The 12,136-nt window shown below is 34.6% G+C and overlaps 1 pseudogene; it reads left to right on the top strand.

The window, feature by feature from the left end:
* The window catches only part of LOC141550483 (luc7-like protein 3), a 133,677-nt pseudogene extending 127,155 nt beyond the window's left edge, over positions 1–6,522 (top strand).
* The last annotated feature ends 5,614 nt before the right edge of the window (positions 6,523–12,136 follow it).

The following is a 12,136-nucleotide window of genomic DNA, read 5'->3' as shown; positions in this document are numbered from 1 at the left end:
AGCTCATAATGTAATGTACTTTTATCTTTAGTTGTTTGCAAAGCTCAGACAGCCTACTGGACTTCCTGCTTCACCTTGAACTAATCTCCAGGAGCATTTCCCTAGTGGCAATGACCTCTACTGGAGCAGCCCAGCATGACATACTCCACACTGGAACAAATATTAAGAGCAATTCCAATCAGTTTTTGCTGCTTTTCTTGAAGGGTTGGTGAATTTTATTTATTTGTTGTCTTATTTTTAGTAATAAAATTGCCCCACCTGGGTTAACAATCAACTGAAGAATGTATAAATAGAAAGCAATATGTTTGGTACTTGAAAAAAAAAAAAAGAAATGTGGAATTTTCTACTCATGTGCTTTTCAAAAGTCCCACAAACAAATTATTTAATGATTAGGAATCTTAGTTTAAGAAGATGAAGGCTTAGGTTAGAGTGTTATACTCTCTCAATTCAACTCTGCTTCTTGGCTTTCCTGGCTTCATGTCCCAGCTAAAATTCTACCTTTTTTTTTTTTTTTTTTTTTTTTTTAGTAAGCAACACATTCCTTCTGTTGCTTATTTCCTATTTATCCTATTTATCCTATATGTAGCTTGTTGTATGTGATTATTTGCATGTGGTCTCTCCTTTTAGATCTCTGTGAGATCCTCAAGAACAAAAACTATTTTTTACTTTTCTCTATAATATCCCCACAGCTTAGCATAGTACATGGCACATAATAGATGCTTAATAAATGTTTATTGGCTGACCATGAAGGACAATTTAACAAAATATTCATATGGTCCTCCTATCCTTGACACAATTTACAATCTACTTGAAGAAAACCTAGTAGAACTAGCAGACAGATAGTTGAGTGTGTAGTGGAAATAAATAGCAATAAGGGATAAAGATTGGACCCATAATTTACTTGATTTAGGTAGTTCCCCGGTGAGGAAACTCCCTTTACCAATACAAATCAGTGCTTTCCCTGCAATTTATAATCTTAGAGAATTGCCTGGAACATTGAAAATTGAAGTTACTTGACTAGGGTCACACATCAGATTGTGTCAGGAGCAGGACTTGACTTCAGTTTTTCCTGGCTTTAAATCAACTCTTCATCAATCATTCCATGATACAAAATGGTTTTGAGTTCCAATTTCACCTCTAGCCAAGTGAACATGCCCAGGTCCCTTCATATTGCTGAGACTCAGATTCCTCATCTGTATAAAAAAAACTAATAAACACCTCACTCTTATCCTGCAATACAAATATGATTTCTGACCTTCTATCATTCTGGTACGGGCCTTCATCAACTTATAATTGATATTGCAATAGCCTTCCTGCCATAAGTCTCTTCCCATTCTAATCCATCTACCATTAAGCCACAAAGGTGATTTTCCTAAAATTAAGGTGATCATTCAACCATTTTACCCTCCCTACTCAATAAACTACAGTGACACTCTTTTGCCTCCAGGCATTCTATTTTGCATTTATAGCCATTTATAACCCATCTCCCTCAGTTGTCTAACACCTTATTCTCCAACAAATACTCTGCCATGGAACGACACTGGCCTCCTTTCTATTCCACAAACAAAATAGTCCATCACTCAATTCTAGACATGTTCTCCGGCTATCCTTTATGCCTGGAATTACTCTTCATTTCTGTCTGGCTTCCTCAGTTTCCTTTAAGTTCTCACTGAAATACCATCTTTTGTAGGGAACCTTCTCCAACTTTTCCTTTGTCATTATCTTGTCCCAACTTTTCCTTTGTCAGTTATTTGGTGTTTTTTAATATTTTTGTTTTGCTTCATCCAGAACTTAATACTTGTTTGTACATAGTTTGCTTGTCTTCTTCATTAGAATGTGAGCTCTTTGAAGACAGGGACTATCTTGCATCTTTTTGTGTCCTAAGCACTTTGCACAGTGGATGCTTAATGAGTATTCATTGACTAATAAGGAAAGAAAAGTACTTAGCAAAGTTTCCAGGAAATAGCTCCCATTTGAACCTTGGTTCCACTTTCTTGAAGGTTGTGGGCTTGAGCTTGACTCACTAGACCCTTAGTAATTTTGGATTAAAATGAGAGACTCATGGATTACTCTAATAGTTAGTAAAAGGAGATGTATTTAATCATAGTATAAAAAAGGATCTTTTCAGCAAGGATCTAGTAGATGTGGTCATCTCCTTTCCTCCACATAATTTGGGCAGATTATGATAACTAATAATGGACTTGGGACATCTGCCATGTCTAAAGAGCTCTTATTCTAGGTGGATGAGTCTTTTTATGTCTTTAAGTGACCAGAAAGACCAAAAAGTCTGAAGACTGAAGGGGAGAGAGGGGGTGGGGACCCTGAAAATGTCCTCTCTGACTTTGAGGAGGAAGAGATGGGGTGAACTCTTGAGAAACTTTCCTCTGGGAGAGACCCACCTCAGGGAATCAAGATAATTAGTTTCATTCTGTTAACTTGGTGACACTAACTACACACTCTTTTGAGTAGCTGTACCCTCTATTGAGTTGAAAATTAGTCTAGGACCACTCCTACTTAGCTCAAATTTAAGTGGTCTTATTCAATTGGAAATCTAGGCCTGGGGGCAGTGACAACATTGAAGGAATTTCATTCAATTCATCTCTTATAAAAAAGGCAATTTTAAACTCATAACTTGCAGAGGCATAGCTGCCCGCTGTGAAGATCCTGCCCACTGTGAAGACATTCTCTTCTCAGTGATAACCCCTCTTTATTTCTCTGCCAGGACCTTGCCACTGAGAAAGTCATTCTTTCTAGCTAAGCTGACTTCTGCAGTGCCAACAATAAAATTTCCTTTTTTGCCACTACCATTTCAAATTCATGAATTCCATCATGTTGAACCTGCACCAACCAAAAGGAGATTCTCACACCTCAACTCTCTGCATTGCCACTAACTGAATCAAGACCACCAAGAAACTATCCATTCAGATTTGTCTTGGACTTTAGCCTTCTGAGCTAATCAAGTCTTTTTTTTTAAATTTTATTTTTAAAAAACAGTTTATTTATAGGACATAAGATGAAACTTTAGATTTGTTTTGATTTATGGTTCTCTTATTATTTAGAACATTTTAATATGGTTGAAAGTATTTTGCAGTTCATTTTTTTTTTAATTTAGAATTTTTTTTATAATATTATCTCTTGTATTCATTTTTCCAAATTATCCCTCCCTCTCTCCACTCCCTCCCCCCGAATGACAGGTAATCCCATACATTTTACATGTGTTACAATATAACCTAGATACAATATATGTGTGTAAATACCATTTTCTTGTTGCACATTAAGTATTAGCTTCCGAATAAGTATAAGTAACCTGGGTAGATAGACAGTAGTGCTAACAATTTACATTTACTTCCCAGTGTTCCTTCTCTGGGTGTAGTTGTTTCTGTCCATCATTGATCTATTGGAATTGGATTAGATCTTCTCTATGTTGAAGATATCCACTTCCATCAGAATACATCCTCATACAGCATTGAAGTGTACAGAGATCTTCTGGTTCTGTTCATTTCACTCAGCATCAGTTGATGTAAGTCTCTCCAAGCCTCTCTGTATTCCTCCTGCTGGTCATTTCTTACAGAGCAATAATATTCCATAACCTTCATATACCATAATTTACACAACCATTCTCCAATTGATGGACATCCATTCAACTTCCAATTTCTAGCTTCAACAAAAAGAACTGCCACAAACATTTTGGCACACACAGGTCCCTTTCCCCTTCTCAGTATTTCTTTGGGATATAAGCCCAATAGCAGCAATGCTGGGTCAAAGGGTATGCACAGTTTGATAACTTTTTGGGTATAGTTCCAAATTGCTCTCCAGAATGGCTGGATTCTTTCACAACTCCACCAGCAATGTATTAGTGTCCCAGTTTCCCCACATCCCCTCCAACATTCATCATCATTTGTTCCTGTCCTCTTAGCCAATCTGACAGGTGTGTAGTGGTATCTCAGAGTTGTCTTAATTTGCATTTCTCTGATCAGTAGTGATTTGGAAGCTAATCAAGTCTTAATAACAGCTCACTAGACTTTTAGGAAAAGAACTAGCTTGTATATTGTGTACCTAATCTGTCCTGCTGATCTCTTTTTAAACCAGTACCAAATTGTTTTACCTATTATTGCTTTGTAGCAGTACTGCTGTTTTGAAATCTGATATGAGTAAGCCCCCTTTATTTACATTTATTTTTCATTATTTCTTTTAAAATTTTAAACCTTTTTTCTGTTCTAAATGAATTTTATTTTTTAAAAAATTCTATAAAATCATTTTTGAATTTGTCTTTGAATACCTAAATTAAGGTTGTATTATCTTTTATATTGCTTGTCCTATCTATGAGAGCAATTTTTTCCCCAGTTATTTAGATCTGTATTCCTATAAACATTTGTTTGTATTTTTATTTATATAGTTCGGGTGCATATATTTTAGAAGGTAGACTCCCAAATATTTTGTGCATTATACAGTCATTTTAAGTGGAATTTCTATAGGTCTTCATTCTGTGGTAATATTGTTATTACTTAAATATAGTGATGATTTGGATGGATATATTTTATAACTTCCAAGTTATTAAACAATTAATAAGTTAACTGTTTAAATTCATTTTAACTCTTTAGGGTTCTTTAAGACCATCATTATGTTGTTTGTGAAAAGGATAGTTTCATCTCTTCCTTATTTCCTCTTTCCATTTCCTCATCCAAGTACAAATTCTCTCAATTTTTTTTTTTTTTTTGGTCTTGTTGCAATAGCCACCATTTCTCTGATTGTGTCAAATAAATTGTAGTGACAGTGGATATTCTTTTTTTTTGGGGGGGGACAGATTTTTATTTTTACAACTAAATAAATATGGTTTAATTTTTTTAAAATTTATTTTTATTTTTAACAGTGGATATTCTTGTTTTGCCCCTGAATTTATTGGAAAGAATTCTAATTTCTCTCTATTGCAAGTAATAGCAAGTGTTGATTTTAGATATATACTAGCTATCATTGTAAGGAAAAGTCTACCTATTCTTATGTTTTCTAGTTACTGTTTTTACAGAAATGATTGAACCTAAGCTGTGGGATGGGAGCCAGATACTATTATATTATAAAAAATAAGAAATAGTCAATTTTAAGAAGAAATGGAGGGGAAGCTGTTTGTGCTGTTTCCGCCATTTTGACTCCTCTTCAGCTGCTGCTGCAGTCCCTGTTGCCTGAGAGCCCTGGGGGAACAAGAGATGGCTTGGGTGCAACAACAGGTGGTAGAATCATGAGAGCATTTGTAAATAGTACCTCTGTGGATTTTGTCCTGCTGAATTGTTCACAGATCCATGTGAAAAGATTCATGATGAAAACCTATGGAAACAGTATGAGAAGAGTTGTCATTTTATGAAAGTTGTTTATGACATATTTCTTGTGATATTTACAGAGCTTGCAGAAGTAAAGCATAGAATTTGACAAGCCCTTGCTTGTTTGGCTCTATCTCAGAGATAGCAGTCATCTGGAGTATCTAGACTGACTGGCAAAAATGAAGAGAAGATTCAAGTTCTAACTGACAAAATCGATGAACTTCTGCAACAGATTAAAGAATAGGGTTCTGAAGGAAAAGCTGAAGAAGCCCAGGGAATGATGAAAATTATTTAACAGTTAAAAAAAAACAAAGAGAATTACTTAGATCCACAATATCATTGACATTTTCCATGACCCTTACTGATGTTTGCCAGTATTCCAGCTCTGCTCAAAGACTTCATTGTCAAACACATCCCTGAGGTGCCCACCTCCATTACCCCAAATCTCAAGGCTTCAGTGAAATTAAAAGTAGAATCTCATTAAAAGACCATTGAGACTTTTGCAGCACAAGAAAAACAAACGAAAGTTTGTGAAGGGTGTGGGAGCCTTTTTAATAGTGGGAGATGTTCAGTCCCAAGTAGATGATCACTCAGAGGGAAAACAACACATAGGCTATGCCAAAAATTAAAGTCATTGTAGAAGAATTAAAAGAAAAGTTAAAGAAAACAAGTGAAGAACCTGAATATGATGTTCATTTAAAAAAAAAAAGAAAGAAAAGCAAGAATGAGAAGAGAGAGGGAAAGAGAACAAGAAAGGAAAGAGAAGAAGAGAAGAGGAAGAAAAGGGAAAAGAGAAGGTTCATGACAGAAAAAGGCAAAGAGGAGACATTCATGAAATAGGCATTCAAGTCAAATCTTACAGAAGATGCAGTAGGTACCAGAATCATAAAAGATGAATGAAGGTGGAGCAGGAGTAAAGAGCGACAGAAGCAAAAGCCATGAGAGATCAGAAAGAAAACATAGATCTTGGAGTTGAGACCAAAGATCAAAAAATCAAGATTAAAAATCATATAATATAGAAGCAAAAGTCAGGATAGAGTATTTTTAAAATCTGATGATTTAAAAAAAAAAAAAAAAAAAGGTAGTGTCAAATCCAGTAGTGAAGAAAAAAAGTAATGACCTAAATACTGAATGGAAGGAAAGTGATGCTCATGAAGTCAATGGAACCAGTGAAGACATTAAATCTGAAGGTAACACTCAGTCCAATTAAAACTGATCTGATACACCAGCTCTAAAATCAGGAGGACCTGAGTTTAAATCTGGTCTCAGACACTTAAATTTTCCTAGCTGTGTGATCCTGGGCAAGTCACTTAACCCCAATTGCCTCAGCAAACAAAACAAAACAAACAAAAAACTGATCTGATAAAACCTCTGGATGAGACAGTGGATTATGATTTGAAGAGTTTCAGAAGAATTCTGAAGCCATTATAAAGAATTCTAAAGCCATTATATAAGACCAACTTTAAAATGAGGCAAAAGAAAGAGTAGAAAGTTCAATTATAGATTTTATAATTTTTTAAATTAAATTTTATAATTTTTAGAATTAAAAATAAAATTAGGTTTGTGACTTCCTAGAGTTAAGAACATGTGTTAATAGCTGAGAATTTAGGTTCAGTATCATATTTTCTTTTCTTTAGTAATACTTTTAAAGATAAACATTATCTAAACATGTGGCTTTATTAGTGCTTAATTGCAAATTTTCATTTTTGGACTTCGAACATAGGAATAAATGTTAGTATTTGTGTGAATTAAACTAAACTGAATTCCCCCTTTACAACTGCTATACCTGGCTTTGATGTAGAAGTGAAAATAAACTACTTTGAAACTTTCTGTTAAAAAAAATCATGGAAAAATCTTATTTGAATCGATTTACTAGCAAAATGAGCAGAAATAGAACAATTTATAGTATAATACAATATTATAAAATGAACAATTTTGAGCACTCTTAAAAAATAATAAAGAATGAAATTAGCAGAACCAGAAGAACAATATTATAATAATGATAGCAGTGTAAAAACAAACAACTTTGAAAGCTGGAAGAAGCATTATCAATAAATGATCATTCTTGATTCCAGAGAACTGATGGAAACACATTTCAACCATTACTAAGAGCATATGGATTTAAGTTGCAAAGTGGACATATGTATTTTTGTATATAGCCATGAAGGGAAATTGTTTTGCTTGAGTATGCATGCATATTTTTTACAAGAAATTTGTTTTTTGTTTTCTTTTCTAATAGAGTGGGAAGTGAGAAGGAAAGAAAATAGTTTTCAGTTACTTTAAAAAATAGACATGGGGGAGGTTGGAATTTATATGTACTTTTAGATAAGGTTATTATTATTAGTTCTATTTAAATTATTTTGTTTTTTAATGAGACACTTCTTCCAAAGTGTCTTCCAAACATATATAAATGTTAATAATGTAAAAATAAAATATATCAATAAAATTTTTTTTTAAAAGAAGTTATTAGACAGACATAGTTAAAGATGGGATGGGAGTAAGCTAGAGAGGTGAGACCCTGGCACAAGGGTGGTGCCTTGTTTCTCTTTTTAATCTAGGTTTTGGTGTGGATTATCTATGACTCAGTTCCCTATTTAAAGAAATTCTTCCCCTTTTCCCTATTCCTACCATGCTCCTATTGAAGTTCATGCAGATATATCATTATAGAACTTTTAAGTAAAAATTTTATAAATAAATAAAAATGAATATTATCCATGGACCGGCTGTATCCTAAGCCCATGTGATCTACCCATAAGTAGTAATATGTAAGTCAAGACCCATTAGAGTCAGTTTCTTCTTCCCTATATCCCACAGCTCTGTGGGAAGTTGCTAAGGATATTTATCCAGAGATTTTTCTTCATGCAAAACAACTCCATACTGGATTATTGCCTATACTGCTTTCTCCTAGGATTCCCATAGATGCAATGCAGGAAAATCAGAGAGCACAGTTTCTCCCTTCCAAGCGGGGCGCAGGTGACTGGTCAAGCAGATTTGTAATCAGAATTGACTTTGACCTCAGTCTTCTGATCTCTCTGGTGTGTGCTTTTAATTGTGTCTATCTGTTGTGATAGGGGAGCCACCTGCCAGTGGCTGCTGGAGATCTTACTCAGACCTGTAGAATGGATCTCTTCATGTGAGAGGATGATAATGATACAATCTTGCTGATTGCTTCTTATAGAACAATTATATTACATACTATTCATATACCATAACTTATTCAGCCTTTCTTCAGCTGATGGGTATCAACTCAGTTTCTAGTTCCTTGCCACTGCAAAACATTTTTGCTACATGTGGATCCTTTTCCCTTTTTTATGATTTCTTTGGGAACAGATCAAAGAATATGCACAGTTTGAGAGCTCTTGGGCATAGTTCTATATTGCTCTCCAGAAGGGTGGATCAGTTCAAAACTTCAAGTTCAAAATTTTTCTCCTTCCCTCCCTTACCTTACCCCTCTCCAATAAAACAAACAATCTGATATAGGTTAAATATATGCAATATTTTAAAATATATTTCCAAATTTGTCATGTCCTGCAAGAAAAGTCACACCAAAAGGGGGAAAACCATGAGAAAGAAAAAAGCAAACAAACACACACAAAAATACTATGCTTCAATCCACATTCAGTCTCCATACTTCTCTCTCTGGATGTGGATAGCATTTTCCATCCCAAGTCTATTGCCATTGTCTTGAATCACCACATTGATGAGAAAAGCCAAGTCCATCATAGGTGACAATCACAGAATATATGAGTTGGAATGGACCTCAGAAGCCTCTAGTCTAATCTCTCCTTGAGCAAGAATCTGCTCTCCAATGGACTCAATCAAGTGATGATTACCCTTTGCTTGAAGATTCTCCATTGAGGAGGCACACATTATTTCCCAAATAGCCCATTATATTTTTGAATGCTTCTAATTATTAGAAAGTTTTTTCCTTGCATTTAGCCTAGAGTTGCCTCTTTGCAAGTTCTGCTTATTATCTTTAATTCTGCCATCTCAGGATAGGCAGAACAAATCTAATCCCTCTTTATCTGACAACTCTTAAAGTACTTGAGGAGGAAAACAATATTAATAATTCACTTATTACGTGCCAGACACTGTACTCAGTTCTTAACAAATGTTATCTTATTTGATCATCACAATGACCCTAGGAGGTACATCCTATTATTATCCCCTTTCAAGAATTGTCACATGCTTTGCTAATGAGAATCAAAACAGATGAGATAAGGCTTGTAAGCTTTGCAAATTTAAAGGTGCCATATAAATGTTGGTTATTATTACTTTTATTACTCTTAAAATCATCTAAAACTATGCTTTCTCCTTTATCTTAGACTCTAAAATTTTTCCCTGATCATAACATTCCATCTTTGTCTCTAAGCCTCTCTAAACTTTATTCCTCTAAGACTAAATCTCCACTAAACCCCTAAAATCTAAAATATGTCTTCATTGGCACCTGCAGGCCTCTACCTTTTCTTGTTCTTTGAGTCCATCATAAGTGCTCTAGTCTTATTTTCTTCCTTCTCTGCCTCAAAAATTGCAAGTACAAAGTCTATTCTACCTTTAAACCTTTTGTCTCATGTTCTTTCATTGCTCATCTGTTGCTAAACCTCAATCTTGACAGCTCTCTACCATCCAGTACCACTCCTATGCTGTGGAATGCTGCTAGAGATAGTCTTAACAAAATTCCTGACTGGGTACACTTCACATTTATGTAATCTTATCTCAACAGGGTCCACCCTTGTTACACTAGGAGTCCTTTTATTCTTCTCTTATGGAACATTCTCATCCACCCTGTTTCAGTGAGAAGCAACAGTAGAACAGTGGGAATGGAGGTGACTCTTCTCAGTTAGCTTTGAAATCACGTTGCTCAAGTAAATCAGTGTGGGGGGTTCACATAAATAAGGAAGATTCACAATGTGATAAAAATAGGAAGTAGGGATTGATCTTGCAATTTCATTGGCATAGGGAAATTTCAGGTAAGCAAACTCCACCTATGCAGGTTGGTACTTTCACTGAAACTTATAATTTTAGAGTTATCTGGAGGACGGAAAGGTTAAAAAACTTGTCCAAAGTTACATAGTATGTGTCACAAGTGAGATCTTAAACTTTTTTTTTTCACTTAGTATTTTATTTTTTTCCTAATTATATATAAAGATAGTTTTCAACAATCATTTTTATAAGATTTTGAGTTCCATATTTTTTCTCCCTCCTTCCCTTAGCTCCCATGTCCCCAAGACAGCAAAAAATTTAATATAGGTTATTCAAGTATAATCATTTTAAACATATTTCCATAGTAGTCATGTTATAAAAGAAAAATCAGAACAAAATAAAAAAAACATAAGGGAAAAAATAAAAACGGTATGCTTCAATTTGCATTCAGTATAATAGTCTATAATTCTTTTTCTAGATGCAAAAGATACATTCCATTCCAAGTCTATTGGAATTGCTGAGAAGAGCTAAGTCTGTCATTGTTGATTATCACTCAATCTTGTTGTTACTGTCTTTTGGTTCACTCATTTCACTCAGCATCAGTTTCTGTAAGTCTTTCCAGGCTTTTCTGAAATCAGCCTGCTCATCTTTTCTTTTCTTACAGAACAATAGTTTCTACTATACTCATATACCATACATACCACTTATACTCATATACCACAACTTAGCCATTCCCCAATTGATAGGTATCCCAATTTCCAATTCCTTGCCACTACAAAAAGAGCTGCTACAAACATTTTTGCACATGTGGGTCCTTTTTGCTCTTTTGTGATCTCTTCAGGATTAGGTCTCTAATAGTGGCACTGCTGGATCAAAGGTTATACACAGTTTTATAGCCCTTTGGGCATAGTTCCAAATTACTCTCTAGAATGGCTGGATCAGTTCATAACTCCACCAGCAATGCATTAGAGTCCCAGTTTTTCCATATCTCTTTCAACATTTATCATTGTCTTCCTGTCATCTTTGCCAATCTCATAGGTGGTACCTTGGAGTTATTTTAATTTGCATTCCTTTAATGAAGAGTGATTGAAATTATTAATTCACTTAACTATAGATGGCTTCAATTTCGGCATCTGAAAATTGCCTGTTCATATCCTTCGACCATTTATCAATTGGGGGAAACCTTTAAACCAGAGCATCACAGTTGGAAAAAAACAAAAACAAACTGAGGACATGGGATGGGAGTGTATAACTGGAGTCATGAAATAATAATTGGCAAACTACAAATTAGGGTTTGATTTATTGTTTTATTGATTGTGTAGACTTAAATGATGGATTTGTATTTTAGGATACAAACTAAACTTAACAATATGTTAAGTGAAAGGGCAGCAAGATGGCACAGTGGATAGAACTCTGGTCCTGAAGTCAGAAGGTCCTGAGTTGAAATCTGGCCTCAGATATTTATTTCATACTTACTAGCTGTATGACTCTGGGCAAGTCACTTAACTGCAATTGCCTCATCGGAAAAAAAAAAGTTGAGTGTGCAAATTTACAACTTTTCCTAATAATTCCTCAGAGTTCCACACTCTATCTGGGATGAATTAGATGCCATTGTTGGATAAATTGAAGTAGGACCAACACTACCACCAACATCATCAATTCATTCATCATCATTATAATATAGTCAATTTTTATTGTCTCAGGTCACAGCTTTTAATTACCATCTTTATGTTAAATAATTCATAGATCTATATTTAGTCCAAGCCTTCTCCCAGAGCTTCAGTCTTGGATCATAAAATGCCTATTAAAATAAGTCAAATTAATATTCCAGACATTTCAAATTCATTATGTCCAAAACTAAACTTATCTTTCTCTGCACATTCACCTTTCTATGAAATATT

This window comes from Sminthopsis crassicaudata, chromosome 1, assembly GCF_048593235.1.
Source record: "Sminthopsis crassicaudata isolate SCR6 chromosome 1, ASM4859323v1, whole genome shotgun sequence".
NCBI classification, from domain to species: Eukaryota; Metazoa; Chordata; class Mammalia; order Dasyuromorphia; family Dasyuridae; genus Sminthopsis; species Sminthopsis crassicaudata.
This window is presented reverse-complemented; position numbering and strand designations above follow the sequence as displayed.